The 12,790-nt window shown below is 51.4% G+C and overlaps 1 protein-coding gene across 7 annotated transcripts in view; it reads left to right on the top strand.

The window, feature by feature from the left end:
- LOC117226584 (protein phosphatase 3 catalytic subunit alpha) overlaps positions 1–12,790 on the top strand; it is a 102,533-nt gene that overhangs the window by 43,979 nt on the left and 45,764 nt on the right. The window lies entirely within an intron of this gene.

Here is a 12,790-nt window from a genome sequence, read left to right as displayed (position 1 = left end):
GATGCGCCGACGGAGAAAGGTCTGATTAAGTCGCACGCTCGCGGCACCACGCGATCGCGATATACCGCCGGGGAGCCTAAGTCGGATTCGGAGCAACGATTAAGAATAATTACCGGCGCGGCGAGCCACGCTGCGCCGTTCCATTATGCCGAGGCGCGCGCGCGCGCGATCATTTCGCTCGATTACCATTAAACTTGTTAGTTTTCATTTTCCCTAGCCCGAAGGACGAGCGAATCCAAGGCTTCGGATCGCGGAGCGCGGCAACGCTCGCCGTTTAAAAGACTCTTCGCGTTTCACCGCGTCGCGCGACATTGACATTTCTGCTCGACCCACCGGACCTCCGTGCTTCTCTCTCTCTCTCTCTCTTTTTATACCCGCTTGACCTCTAGTATTTGACGCGGAAACTTCGTCTTATTTTGCGCAACTTTTTGCAACAATAATATCCACGACGTTTATTCTTGCTCAGCGTTCTGCGCGGACGGGTTCGAGTCCTCTCCTCCGGTCCGCGATTATCCTCGAATTTCCAGCAGTACTTTCACCGTCCTCGTTCTGGAATATTACGGGTCCTTGCGTTCAAATGTTGATACTACCCTTGGCGCGCGCGTACATTTTTGCGCCGGTAGCGAGCAATTTGTTCAGGACCCGCTTCTTTTTTTCTTCCCTCCGCTTGTTTGTTTCTGTAAACTTGAACCCTTCGGCCTCCGCTGCGAGTAGAACACCGCTTTGCCGTGAACGCGGGCAAGATCGCAGGAAAATTCTGTTTCCGCTGGGAGGGTCGTGGGGGGTTGTGCGGGGTCCCAGCCGCTTCTCGCGTTGACCCAGAAACTGCGGGGGTGGTCGGGCGTTGCGGCTCGACTCGACTCGGCTCGGCGTGGCGTGGCGTGGCGAGGCGAGGCAAGGGTTACGGCCGGGCACGTTCGTTAGGAGATATTTATTCGTTCCGGCCAATTTTTCCCGTCCACCTGTATTTCCCCGAATCTCGTTTGCCACGGGGAGGAAGCGATGGCCCCGCGGATATCTGCATAGCGCTCGCGATAGCCTCGGCCTTTAATTTCCAGCGCACGTAACGCGACGCGAGAACACAGCCCAGAGACACCGCCGAATACGAAAGAGAGAGAGAGAGAGAGAGAGAGAGAGAAGAGAGCACCAGCACCGTCTTTCCAGGCTCGTTTCTCTTCGGCCCGCTCCGTGGTCGTTTCTCGTTTCTTTCGGTTTCTTTCCCTCGCGAAACCTTATCTCCGTCGCCCGTATCTCGACGAACGATGGAATACATGCACCCTCGCGTGTCGTGTTACCCTCGGCGCGCGTACAACGTAAAACCTCCCCTGTTCTCCGGTTAAAAAGGGGCGACAGCAGCGGGGGCGAGGCTGATATACATTATCGCGGGCAACGAGCACTCTGCTCTCCAACCCCGAACGAATTTATTTGGCTCGGACGCGGGGGTATCTAATCGAGCCTCCTTCAGGAATTTTTAATCGCCGAACGGCTTGCTCTACGTTCTTGAAACTTTTTCGACTTCTAGACGATGCCTTGCAGATTGCGCGGACAGATTTTCAGCCTGAAGAGTTCACTTTCTGAGAATGTGTAGCAATTTCTCCGGGGGCCTCGACTCGTCGGTATCTAGGGGTTGATCCCTTTAAGCATTTTTCCGAAATATACAACTCGGTGTACGTTTGTCAAACTTTTCGTCCATTTAAACGGTACTTTAGAGAATATATAGACGAATGTTGAGCTTGGAAGGTTCACATTTTAGCGAGATTCGATAATTTCTTCGAATGTGTCTCGTCGCCAATAGAGGTCTATAAGGATCTTGTCTCCTCGAAAAATGATTAGTCCGAAACGATTGTCTCCTTGAAAGCTTTTGTCACGTATAGTTAACACGTCGAAGAAGAGAAAATTCGCCGGCTGGAACGCTGAATTTTTTTTCGAACGGAGCACATTGATTTTCACAGCGCGAAGTTCACCGCGACTACAATAAATCGAGAGCGGCGGAGATGAAAATCGTATCGAGGAATCAATTGGGCTCGTAAGAATAAAATTTTCAAGATAACGACGTCGATATCCTCTGTCCACGAATTTCAAAACGAGTAGAGTTTCGGTTAACGATCAAACTTTAAGATACTCCGTAGCTTCTGTTTCTCTTTCCGGAAACGCGGGCGCCTTCGTCGCTGATATTTCTGCTTGTCTCGCGGAACCCTCCAATCTCGTTTGCCTCGATCCGCCCCCGCGGCACCCCCGACGTCACCGTTCAATCCCGCTTCATCTGCATGTTTCACGAGCACCGTCTCCGTTTCAGTTTCCTCCGCCGCGTGCAATTCCATTCTCCGTTTATCAGAAATTGATCCGGCTCTCGGCGGCTCCACAGTTTCGGATTCGAGAGGTCGCAGCCGCCCACGGACGATAAATATAAAGCTATCCGAGCCTTCGGCGAACTTTTCGCGATGCTCGATCCCGTTGCATTATTAACCGGCGTCGTGTCGCGCTGTGCAACGTTTCGATCGCCTTCGTCTTCGTCTCGAAACGTTCGGAAACGTCGTAAACGTGGAAACACGTCCGACGAGGAGGCCGCGTTTCGAGCCGCGTTATCGCGCTCGTAGTCGCGGCGTCCCATCGAGAATAGAAAAACGTATAGCTACGTTGCGTTTCATCGGGTTGCACAGCGATCCCCGGTTGGCCAGTGCAACGGAGAGAGACGAGAGCGAGAGAGGAGAGACGCAACGGGCGCGACGCAGCGGCGCGAGAGCTGCCGCATTGCTCTTACGAGCGCGCCGGTGTCCCGTTTAATCCGAAAAAGCAATCCGTGCTAGCTCTCGCCGGCTTTTATGGGCAATTTTAACGAGCACCATAAATCCGGATGATACGCCGCGCGTCGTTCGGCCCGCCGTAAATTACCGGGAATATTTTCGTATCGTATTATATTCCGCTCCGGCTCGCCGGTTTCCCGCGCATATTCCGCGTCCGCCGTTCCGCCCGTTTCCCTGGCGGAACCATCGATTCCGGATTCTTTAGCGACTGAATTATCAGCTGTTTATTCGCGGACGCTAGATCGCCGCTAGATTATTGTTCTTCGCCGGCTGCCAAATTCGCAGCTGGTTTGGCGTTGAACGATCGAGTTGGATCTCGTTAATACAACACGAATTTTCCTCTCGCTCTCTCGAGTAAATGCGACGTTCGCCTCGACTCGGAAAAATGTGAATATAACGTCTACACGTGGGACGCCCAAGACTCGCAGCTTGTTTACCGCCGCGCCATTCGCCTCGAGTTTCGATGCTCGACAAATAACAATTGCAGGTGCGAACGACGGCAGAACAGACGGAATCTCGTTCGCAGGTCCCGTGAAAACGTCTCGGTTCGCAGATTGGCTCCGTTCGAAGGGGCTCGTGCGAATCGCGAATCATGAATCGTGACGCGACTCGATGAAGAAGAAAGCGCATTGTCGGCGGCTCCGATGCACTTTTCTGCAGTGCCGGGCTGCTGGCTGGACACCGCGAAGTGCCCTTCGGCCCGCATTGTCCGCGGATGACAAATGAACCGGACGTGTGATTGATATTGGCGAGCCGACAGATAAAGCGGACCGCGCGCGCGGTCCAATGCGCGTCTCGTTGCAACGCCTCGCCTCGCCGCGCGTCGTCTTCACGTCATCGACACGCCTGTCAAACCAGTGAATGCGTGTTCACGCAAGTTTCTCTAACCTGATCTAACCTGAATCCACCGTATCCGAACACCGGGTCAACCTACATCCCGAATTCAATCTCTCCGACGGCCCTGAATCGATTAGAACTCGGCTTCCCGCTGCTCCTTTCGAGCGCGATGCATTCACTCGATCATTCCTCGGGACCGATATCTCCGACTTCGAACGAAATTAACCGCAATCTAGTTGATACCTGATTAGGCAGAATTGCTAGATTCGATCCGGCGGCAAATTGTGTCTGAAAACCTTCCGGCGAGCGATCTCTGAAAAATCATCGTTCGATCCAGAAATGCGGAAAGATCGGATCGAGGATCGTTCAGCATCGATTTCGATAGGGGAACGCGATGACCTAGGTGACGCGGCGGACTTGTCCGCGAGTCATGTGCGATCGTCTTCGGTCGTACAGGATACGTCGCGTCGGCGCGCCGCGCTAAAGATAGCCAGGAAAACGCGTGGCCATTGCTAGCGGCGCGTCAAAGAGAAACCACGATTGTCTGTCAGATATAAATAGATCGATCGAACGCGTTCGTAACAGTTGGTGTCGGGTCGTCGATCGTGCCGCGTTAAGAATTCACGAGGAACGGCTGAAAATCCCGGCGGGGCCGCGTTCAGGTCGCCAGCTGTTCCGCGTGCGCGTGCACACACGTGCACGCGTCCACGTGCTCGGATTTTTCGCGCCGCTTCGCATTGTTCGCTCGTATTTCGACGAGAAGGTTTCATTGATCGCGATTGCAATTTCATCGTCCAAGAAAGCGGACGCGTCTGATTCGTGATCTTGAAACGTATCGAATCGTCGATCATCGATCACAGATTTCCGAGCAGAAATTTCTGCAAAGTGAAACGCGTCCATTCGAAGCTGCGTGATGCGAAAAGATGAAGCTGCGACGGGATTTCCGAGATCCCGCATGGATTAGCCGAGGTCGCAGAGTAGAATAGTCGGGGTTGGAGGGTAGGGAGTCTGCGAAATAATTATTTACGGGCGCCAGGAGATGCCTGGTCGACGGAATCGTTTGTATTCGTGTCCCGAAGACGCGGCTCCCTCGGGGAACACTGCTCGCGCAACCCTCCCAGCATGCTCGCGCGGCCGAAAGATAAATCACCGTGTTTCCCAACCCCCTCCGACGGCGTAACAACCGTATAATGATCCATAATAAGAAACGCATTTCGTCCTCGAAGGGTTTTTGATGGCACGGTAAAATGAAGACAAGGGACTGGCTCTCCGGTCGGTCGCCATTACGATCCCTTTCCCTCCCCGTCGCGTCTCCTCGCGAAACGAGTATCTTCTACGGCCGCGGGGGTGGACGAGGACGTAATGCGTCCGCCGTTTACGAGTTAGCCGGATCCATGGAACAGCTTTTTTCGCGAATGGTACATCGATGTCGCGAAATAGCACGACTGTAAGAAAAATTGGGTTAGGGAATTTTTAACGAGCAAGTGGCTGCGCGCACGGTTACGAGACTTTTCCTATATTTAAAGGGTACTTCGTGGTACGCGTGAAAAAATTATCAGCTCGAGGAATTCGTTTCTCGATAAGATGCAAGAAATCCCCCGAGGATCTCCCGATTTGTTCAAAATTAACGGGCCGTTCCACGCGTGCCGTCTGCAGGAATTTTTATCCGCTAAACCGCTCGGCGTAAGAGATTAAAACTTTTCGCGCATTTAGACGGTGCTTCGAGGAAGATGTAGAAAAATATTCAGCCCTCTGGACCGATCTTTCCGTAAGATGCGAAGGAGAGAGCAGGTCCGAGCGGAAGCGCTGGATTTTCCGTTCTGCGCCGGTCGACGATGTCGCGATGTCGGAGAAAAGCTCCGAAGTTGGCGGCGCTGGGATGGCCGAGGGTCGCCGGGGGTGCTGGAGCATCGCAAACAGAGAGATCCCTGTCTCGTTAGGTCCGAACTTTCCGTCGCAATCAGGCCTCGTTCCGGCGTGTCGCAAGCCTCGCAAACCTCGCAAGCCTCGCAAGAGCGAAAAGAGTGGCGCAAACGGGGCCGGAGAACCCTTTTAACCGAGGGTTCGTTACTCGGGGCTCGTGACCCGGTTTTAATTAAATGTACTCACGCGCGCGTGATTGCGTGTGCCGCCTCTGTAACACACGGTGTCCTTACGTGACGCGCCCTGTGCCCTGTGCCCCGTGCCGTGTCGTCACGCGATCTTCCGCGTACACGCACTGCGAGGACCGTAAATTCGCCCACAACGTTCCGAGTAAAATAAAGCCTATCGAAACGTGTTCGCAGGTCGGAGGAAGCGGCGCAGGTCAATTTACGGTCGGCCAGAGCAGAATGCGGCTGTTCGCGGTCGGACGAACGTGGCCAGGAAGAAGTAGAATAAGTCCACTCGTGGTCGGGCGAGGCTCGAATACCGGTGCCCATTGTCGGAGGATGATACGGTGCTTCCATCGCTGATTAAAGAGCCCAAAGACAAGAGTAGAACTATTCTGCCCAAGATCGATCATCCAACTGAAACGAAAATATAATAATTCTGCCCGCGGTCACGGGACGGTAGAATATTACCACTTGTGGACAGACAAATGGCACGCGGCCGCAGTAGATTAGGTTCGCCCCGACTGCGACAAATAGTTGTCTGGATAAAACATGTTTATAGAAGAAACAATTGTTACAACTGCGATTCGCGTATCCTACTGTGATATGTATGGAACTGTAGAAAACTTTAGGTATATATAATTCGATGAGATCGAGCTCCAGAATTAAACAACACTCGCTGCTTTCTCATTACGATGAAAGGTTGTATTTATTTCGATCATTTTCTACGATATAATTTTTATGATTCCAATAACGTTGAATACAAAAAACATGAAATTGTTCGTTCCGATTGGTAGGTTTAGTAGCGTCGATCAAGAATGATTCGAGCAGGGCCAGTGCGCGCATTGTCGATAAATTGCAACGAGCAGGACCCGAATATGCAATATCTCCGCAGAATCCCTGTTGGAGGTATCGCACAGCCGGTTGATTCGGCGCCGGCCAATCGAGAGAAAAGCGAACGACAAAATGTTCCCATCGAATGCAAATTAATTTCGAGGTTCCCGGAATCGCTGCGAGGGGACAGAGGACACCGGGAACATTGCTCGGCACGTTGCACGATCGCCGGGAAGAGTAGCTCTCGAGAGCAGGAGGAGGAAGCAGCCGGAGGCTGATACGTGAGGGGAATAGCACGGTGTGCCGAGGAGTAGCATGAGAAGCGGAGGAGAGCAGAGGAGAGGAGAGGAACTCGTGTTCCCGGGCAACAGTCATTGTGCTTAGAAGTAGCTTAAGCTAATTGTGAGAGCCGCCCTGGGAATTTCTCTCGCACGGCTAATGGGGCGGAGCCGGAGTGGCTCTTCAGGACGCTATCGTGCTCGAGCTGATTAAGTGCGCCGTGGACCGATGTCAGAAGACGATAATTTGCATCCGGATTATGTCGCCGTGCCTCCTCGGGACGCGCCCGATGCACCGGGATGCACCGAGATGAACCGGATGCACGCGGGTGCTCTCCTCGAGACACGTAAAACCTGGCCACTCGACGACTCGGCTAACCTAGAATCAAATCGCGGTCTGGCGCGACTAATCGTTGCTCGCGGATCGATTACTATTCTCCGCTGTTCTCTCTCTTCCTCTCTCTTCGTCTTTCTCCGTGACGAGCGTCCGCGATCGGCTGTGCCGCGGAACGATAAAACCAAGTGCCTCTTGCGCTGTTAGTATTATTATTTTTACCGTCGGCGTATCGCGCGCGCGGAATGCTCACGTCGGATGTACACGGGTTAACGGTGATGTCGTGACCTGGATGTTCAGGACGTTTCGATGCGCCGTTACGCTGCTACGTGGCAGGAATTCGAGCCGACTACCTTTCGGCTATCGTCCTGGCCTGCTTGTCCGGAAGCGGCTCCGTTGACCACTCCATGGATGCTGTCTCCGTGCCCAGAGAAACTGATATATCTCACAGGGAGGTAGAATCGTTCGATCTCTCATCGTGGAGAAGAGTTGCGCGGTGGTCGGCCGAAGTAGAAGAGAGATTGCGATCATAGAACAGCGATGTATCAGTCCGAAAGTACGATGCTTCGAATCCATCGGAACGATTTCGTGAAAAGTAGGAGTATAGTAATGTCTCCCTAACTGACGCTTAGATTGTGCAGAAAAAATGGACAATGTGGGAACAGAAGATACAATTATTCCGGCTTTGCACCATGTTCTCATAATCCTTGACAATCGGTAACTATAAAAACAAGTCGCAAGACTCGAATTCGCAAGGCTCTTCTTCCCAAATTGTCCATTTTTGTGCGCAATCTGAGCGTCAGTTAGGGAGACATTGCTGTATCTTGTCGCAGATCGAACGAACCGGCGAGCTAGCCTCGATTCGTGGGAATCGCGTATCGTGTGCAATAGGTTATCAGGGAAACGGTTTTAATCGGAGTCAGAGCTCGGGCCAGGGAGCCGTTCGAACGAGTAACGAGGGCAGCTTGTTAATTCCCGCGGGAGGCGAGCAACGGGGAAAACACCGGTAAACAATTCGCGATAAATCGCTAAATACGATCGCGGCGAGTCTCCTCCGCTCCTCCTGCACCTCCTGCACCTCCTGCACCTCCTGCTGCACCTCCTGTTCCTCCTTGCCCGCGACTCTCGGCGCCCTCGTTTAAACCGTGCAGCGTTGCTCGTTTAAAGCCGGCCATTCGTATTAATTATTCCCACGTCGGCCTGATTAACGAGCTCACCCGCGCAATTTGTAGTCACGCTCGCGACCGCTCTAATGATAATATAGCTCCGCCATAGAGACAGCGAGGTGGGAGAGATGAAAAAGGCGAGCGGGATCGCTCGGTTGGTACCCCAGACACCATTGATCTCTCGAGCTATGCGATTCGGAAATCAACGGTGAGAATTATGCCGATCGCATCTTCGAGAAGCTCGCATCTTCGATCTTAGCGTCGACTCGACTTTCGCGCGTTCAATGGAGCATCGAATTGTTCTCCGCGAGAACGGAGGATAAACGGAAAAATGGAAGAACGGGTTGCGCGTTCGCGATACTTATTCCGCAGGCCAGGGGATCGGTAAACTGGCGACGAGAAAGTAGAAATAACGAGTCACTGGCGGACAATAAAAAATAGAAAATACGACAGTTTGCGACTGCGAAGTGCGCAATTCCCGCAAGACGCAGCCGCGAGAGAGCTGCGAGACGGTTTCCCTGCATCTTCTATGCCGCGTCGTGCCGCCTCGAGAGAGGAAGCGTGTTCGTTTAAAATATGACGCGCAGGTTGCTTTCCTTCCAGAAAATCTTTCACGCCTGCCAGCGTGTGCACGGCGTCGTATTTTTCTTCCAGGGACATTACTTAGCATCGCGGTGTCTGCGCGGGCCGAGCGGGTCGCAGTCGAGTCGAGTCGGGCCGGGTCGGGTCGGGTGCGGACGGGCTGGGTTTATATACCGCTATGTAGCGGTGTAAACATACCGGGAGCGGATCGATTTATGCAGCTAAGTAAGTGCATTTTTATGCACCGTTTCACAGCCGAGACGAGCAGCCTTGCAACGAGTCACTTCGTTTAACGAACGACCTATATAACCAAAGCGTCGCGACGCGACGCTCGCGCACCTCCCTCGCCCTGAAACACCCTGTACCCGCGCGTCAAATCGATTCATTCGAGAATTCGAGGTCCGCCAACGTCTTCTCGCTTCTTCGAACTGCCTCGGTACCATTCGGTAGTTTTCGCCTCGCTGTTCCTCGGATCACATTTTATGAATCGGTATACTCTATATCCGCGAAAGTAGACCTTTGTCCTATACAAGCTGAGTCATCTAACCTTCGTACCTGGAATATCCTCGTTGCTTTTAAAGACACGTGAAATGTCTTGGAGGTCAGAGTTGAACGGCTTAGAAGGCACGCACCGTGTCGTAAGAACCACTACTATTTTTATGTAATTTTGTTCAGCGATATCAAGGTCAATTACTCGCACTGCTATTCTCTCGATTTCCACGAAAGTACAGTAATGTCTCTATAATTGACGCTCGGATTGTTCACAGAAATGGACAATTCGGGAAGAGGAGATGCGATTATTCGAGCTTTGCGGTTTGTTTTTATAGTCACGAATGGTCAACGATTATAAAAACGAGCTGCAAGGGTCTCCTCTTCCCAAATTGTCCATTTTTCTGCACAATCTGAACGTCAGTAAGGGAGACATTACTGTAGAATGATTTTTATCGTGTGCGCAGAGTAACCTCGATTATCCAACGTCGGAATATATTTCACAGGTGAGAACACGAATCCAAAATGACCCACAAATGCGACCCGGAACAGAATTAATTAATAACAATTGTTTCATAATACAAGCAACAACAACGAGCTCCGAATGGTACGGATAACCGAGGTTCTGCGAGTTGAACGAGAGGGCGGCCGATTTGCGGCGGTCAAAGCTGGTTAAGTCGCCGTTAGCGCATCGTCGCTAAGTAAGTGCGAATTAACGTTTGCGCGTATATGAAAGGCAGTGAGAGAGACAGAGACAGAGAGAGAGAGAGAGAGAGAGAGAGAGAGAGAGAGAGAGAGAGAGAGAGAGAGAGAGAGAGAGAGATAGCAGAACTAGAATCGGGAAACGCAAAGCCCCTAATCAGCGGAGCCGCAACCCGTCATAATCCCGTGTCGATTGCCGAGAGTCGACCGGCGCGCGGCGTCGACGTTTCCGGCGGAATTTTGGAATTTGCTGCAACGACGTTCCCGAGACGGTCTCCTTTGCCCGGTCGGCGCTTTAATCACCGCGTCTCTTAATCATCTTGCACGGACAATTAATTGGAAGCTAGGTTAAATTCGAGGTTGAATTGTTTTATTCGCTTTTGCGAGAACGCATGCTTTTGGGGGAATGAAATAATGCCTTTATTTACTACATAATTTCACGAGAAAGTGTACAGAATAAACAATTTACGAATAATTTAATAGATTGTATACAGAAACGTTGAGCGATTGATCGAACCAAATGAATCTTTTAGAACAGCAACTCGCATCGACAACGAGAGAGCGCGGAGTTCGCGCTCATCGCGGCTGGATGCGCGCGTGTCCGCGTAATTAGTGGGTTCTTGGTTGACGCAGTTGGCTCTCTTTCCTTGTGATTCGCCGATGAGATCGGCAGCACGCATAATTAACGCGATACGGAACGCAAGTCCTGTCACCTGTATTTCGGAATACCGACGCGGCGTGGATCGTTTGAAATATGCAGTGGACACCGCAGCCCTGCTGCAATTAGTCAGCCTGTAATCTCATTTCGGCCGTTGCGGAGACAACGCTCGCGTTACGATCACGTTGTCCGTAATTTCGCCTAATTTCGGTTCCGAACAGGCCGGTGGTCCGGTTCGCCGTTATTTTATTCCGCGTCGAACGACCGTCGGTCACGGAAAATCATGCATTTACAGTAATGTCTCCCTTACTGACGCTCAGGTTGTGTACAGAAATGGACAATTTGGAAAGAGGAGATACGATTTTATTCGAACCTTGCGACTCGTTTTTATAGTTGTTGACAATCGATAACCATAAAAAACGAGCAACAAGACTCGAACAATCGTATCTTCTCTTCCAAAATTGTCCATTTTTGTGGGCAATCCGAGCGTCAATTAGAGAGACATTACTGCTCGTTGGTCACCTGGACGGCGTCTTTCAGAATGCCCAAGTAAAATGCCGATTAACCCAATTCTCAACGCAAGTCCATCGCGAACTAGGAAAGGAGTTTTCGTTTAAAGATAAATTACCGCGAGAGTCGTATGCACAATGCGCGCGCTTTCGAGCCGGATAGAATTTTTCTCCGGCTCGGACGGCCGGTCGGGTTAATTAACGAAACTAATTTAAGTGTCCGGTGAAAGGAAAAGCCCCGCGAAGCCAAGAATTTGACGGGGCTCGCGGAAACGGAGGAGTTCGACGCGGCGAGAAAGTCCTCGGAGACTTTTCTCGGTTTCGAAAAGACCAACGGTTAGGGTCGCGCACTCCACAGAAAACTCCCCGGAGTCCGAGGAGAAAAGGAGTACGATCTATCAATTTTCTCGTAAGAAGAAGCCGATCAACCGGAAAGCCGCTGCCACGAGACACTATTGATCCAGCCGCGCAGGTTAATACTGGCATTAGCTAAAATAAAATTTATCGAGGAAAGGGCCTGCGCGGCGCGCCGTTCCAGCGAATCATTTTCCGATAACGCGTTCTCGGCCCTGAACCTTCCCGTCGAATATTTACGTAGTCGTTTTCTTTTCGATCGCGCTCTCTCCACGCTTTCCTAGGCAAACGGGGTGGACATTGAAATTGCCCTACTTCGAAACGGCAATTGCTTCTTTTTCCTCTTTACAAGCTTCTATTTGGCCTCGTTTGTTTACTTTAAACATCAAACCTGTTATTCGAACACCGTGTCTATATCATTCCTCTTTGAGAACTTTCTGCTATTAAACCGAACAATCGATTTTCTCGAAACTTTGCGGACATGTTTGTACAGGTCTGGACTGCTCCGCTCAATTTTTATGCTTCGCCATCGTAGAAACTCTCATGGTTATTCATCGCGAAAGTAGGCCACTCTTAACGAAACTTTACGAATCGTTTGGAGAAAGTCTTATTCTTTGTTGAATAATTGTCATTCTACTTTCGACGATAATCGACGCGCGAAAATTCATAAACGCGGTACAAACGTGTCTAAACGAGTCTCCAAGGTTTCAGAGATGCATGTTAGATCGGTCTCTCCGAGAAAAATTCCGAAAGTCCAGGAATTTGTCCTGGAAAAGTCCTGGAACTGCCAGGCTTGGCAGTAGTGTAGCCCGGTGTGTGGTCAGACCCGGCGTCGGCCCGTCGAAAAAGCTGTTTCCCCTCGATAGGGTCGAATCGTAGAATCGGTCGGCAGTCGGAAGATTGCCACTTGTTGCTGAATTATGCAAAGCGTTCGCGGCACGATGGAAAACGATACGGACGTCGATATTTAAACGGCCGTGCGTTCTCGCGACGTAAACGACCGTCGTCGACGGAGCTGTTTCGAGAAAGCGGATCTAAATTCCGACGAACACCCTCCGCGAAGCGGGTTAAAGCCAGCTGTTACTGCAAATTCTCTCTGTAGCGTCTTCCCCGGATCGTCGCGCGTGTATTCGCTGTAAATACAAGTTAATTG

The sequence above is a fragment of the Megalopta genalis genome, chromosome 2 (assembly GCF_051020955.1).
Source record: "Megalopta genalis isolate 19385.01 chromosome 2, iyMegGena1_principal, whole genome shotgun sequence".
Taxonomy (NCBI): Eukaryota; Metazoa; Arthropoda; class Insecta; order Hymenoptera; family Halictidae; genus Megalopta; species Megalopta genalis.
The sequence above is the reverse complement of the archived record's forward strand: the minus strand, read 5'-3'. Positions and strand labels throughout refer to the sequence as shown.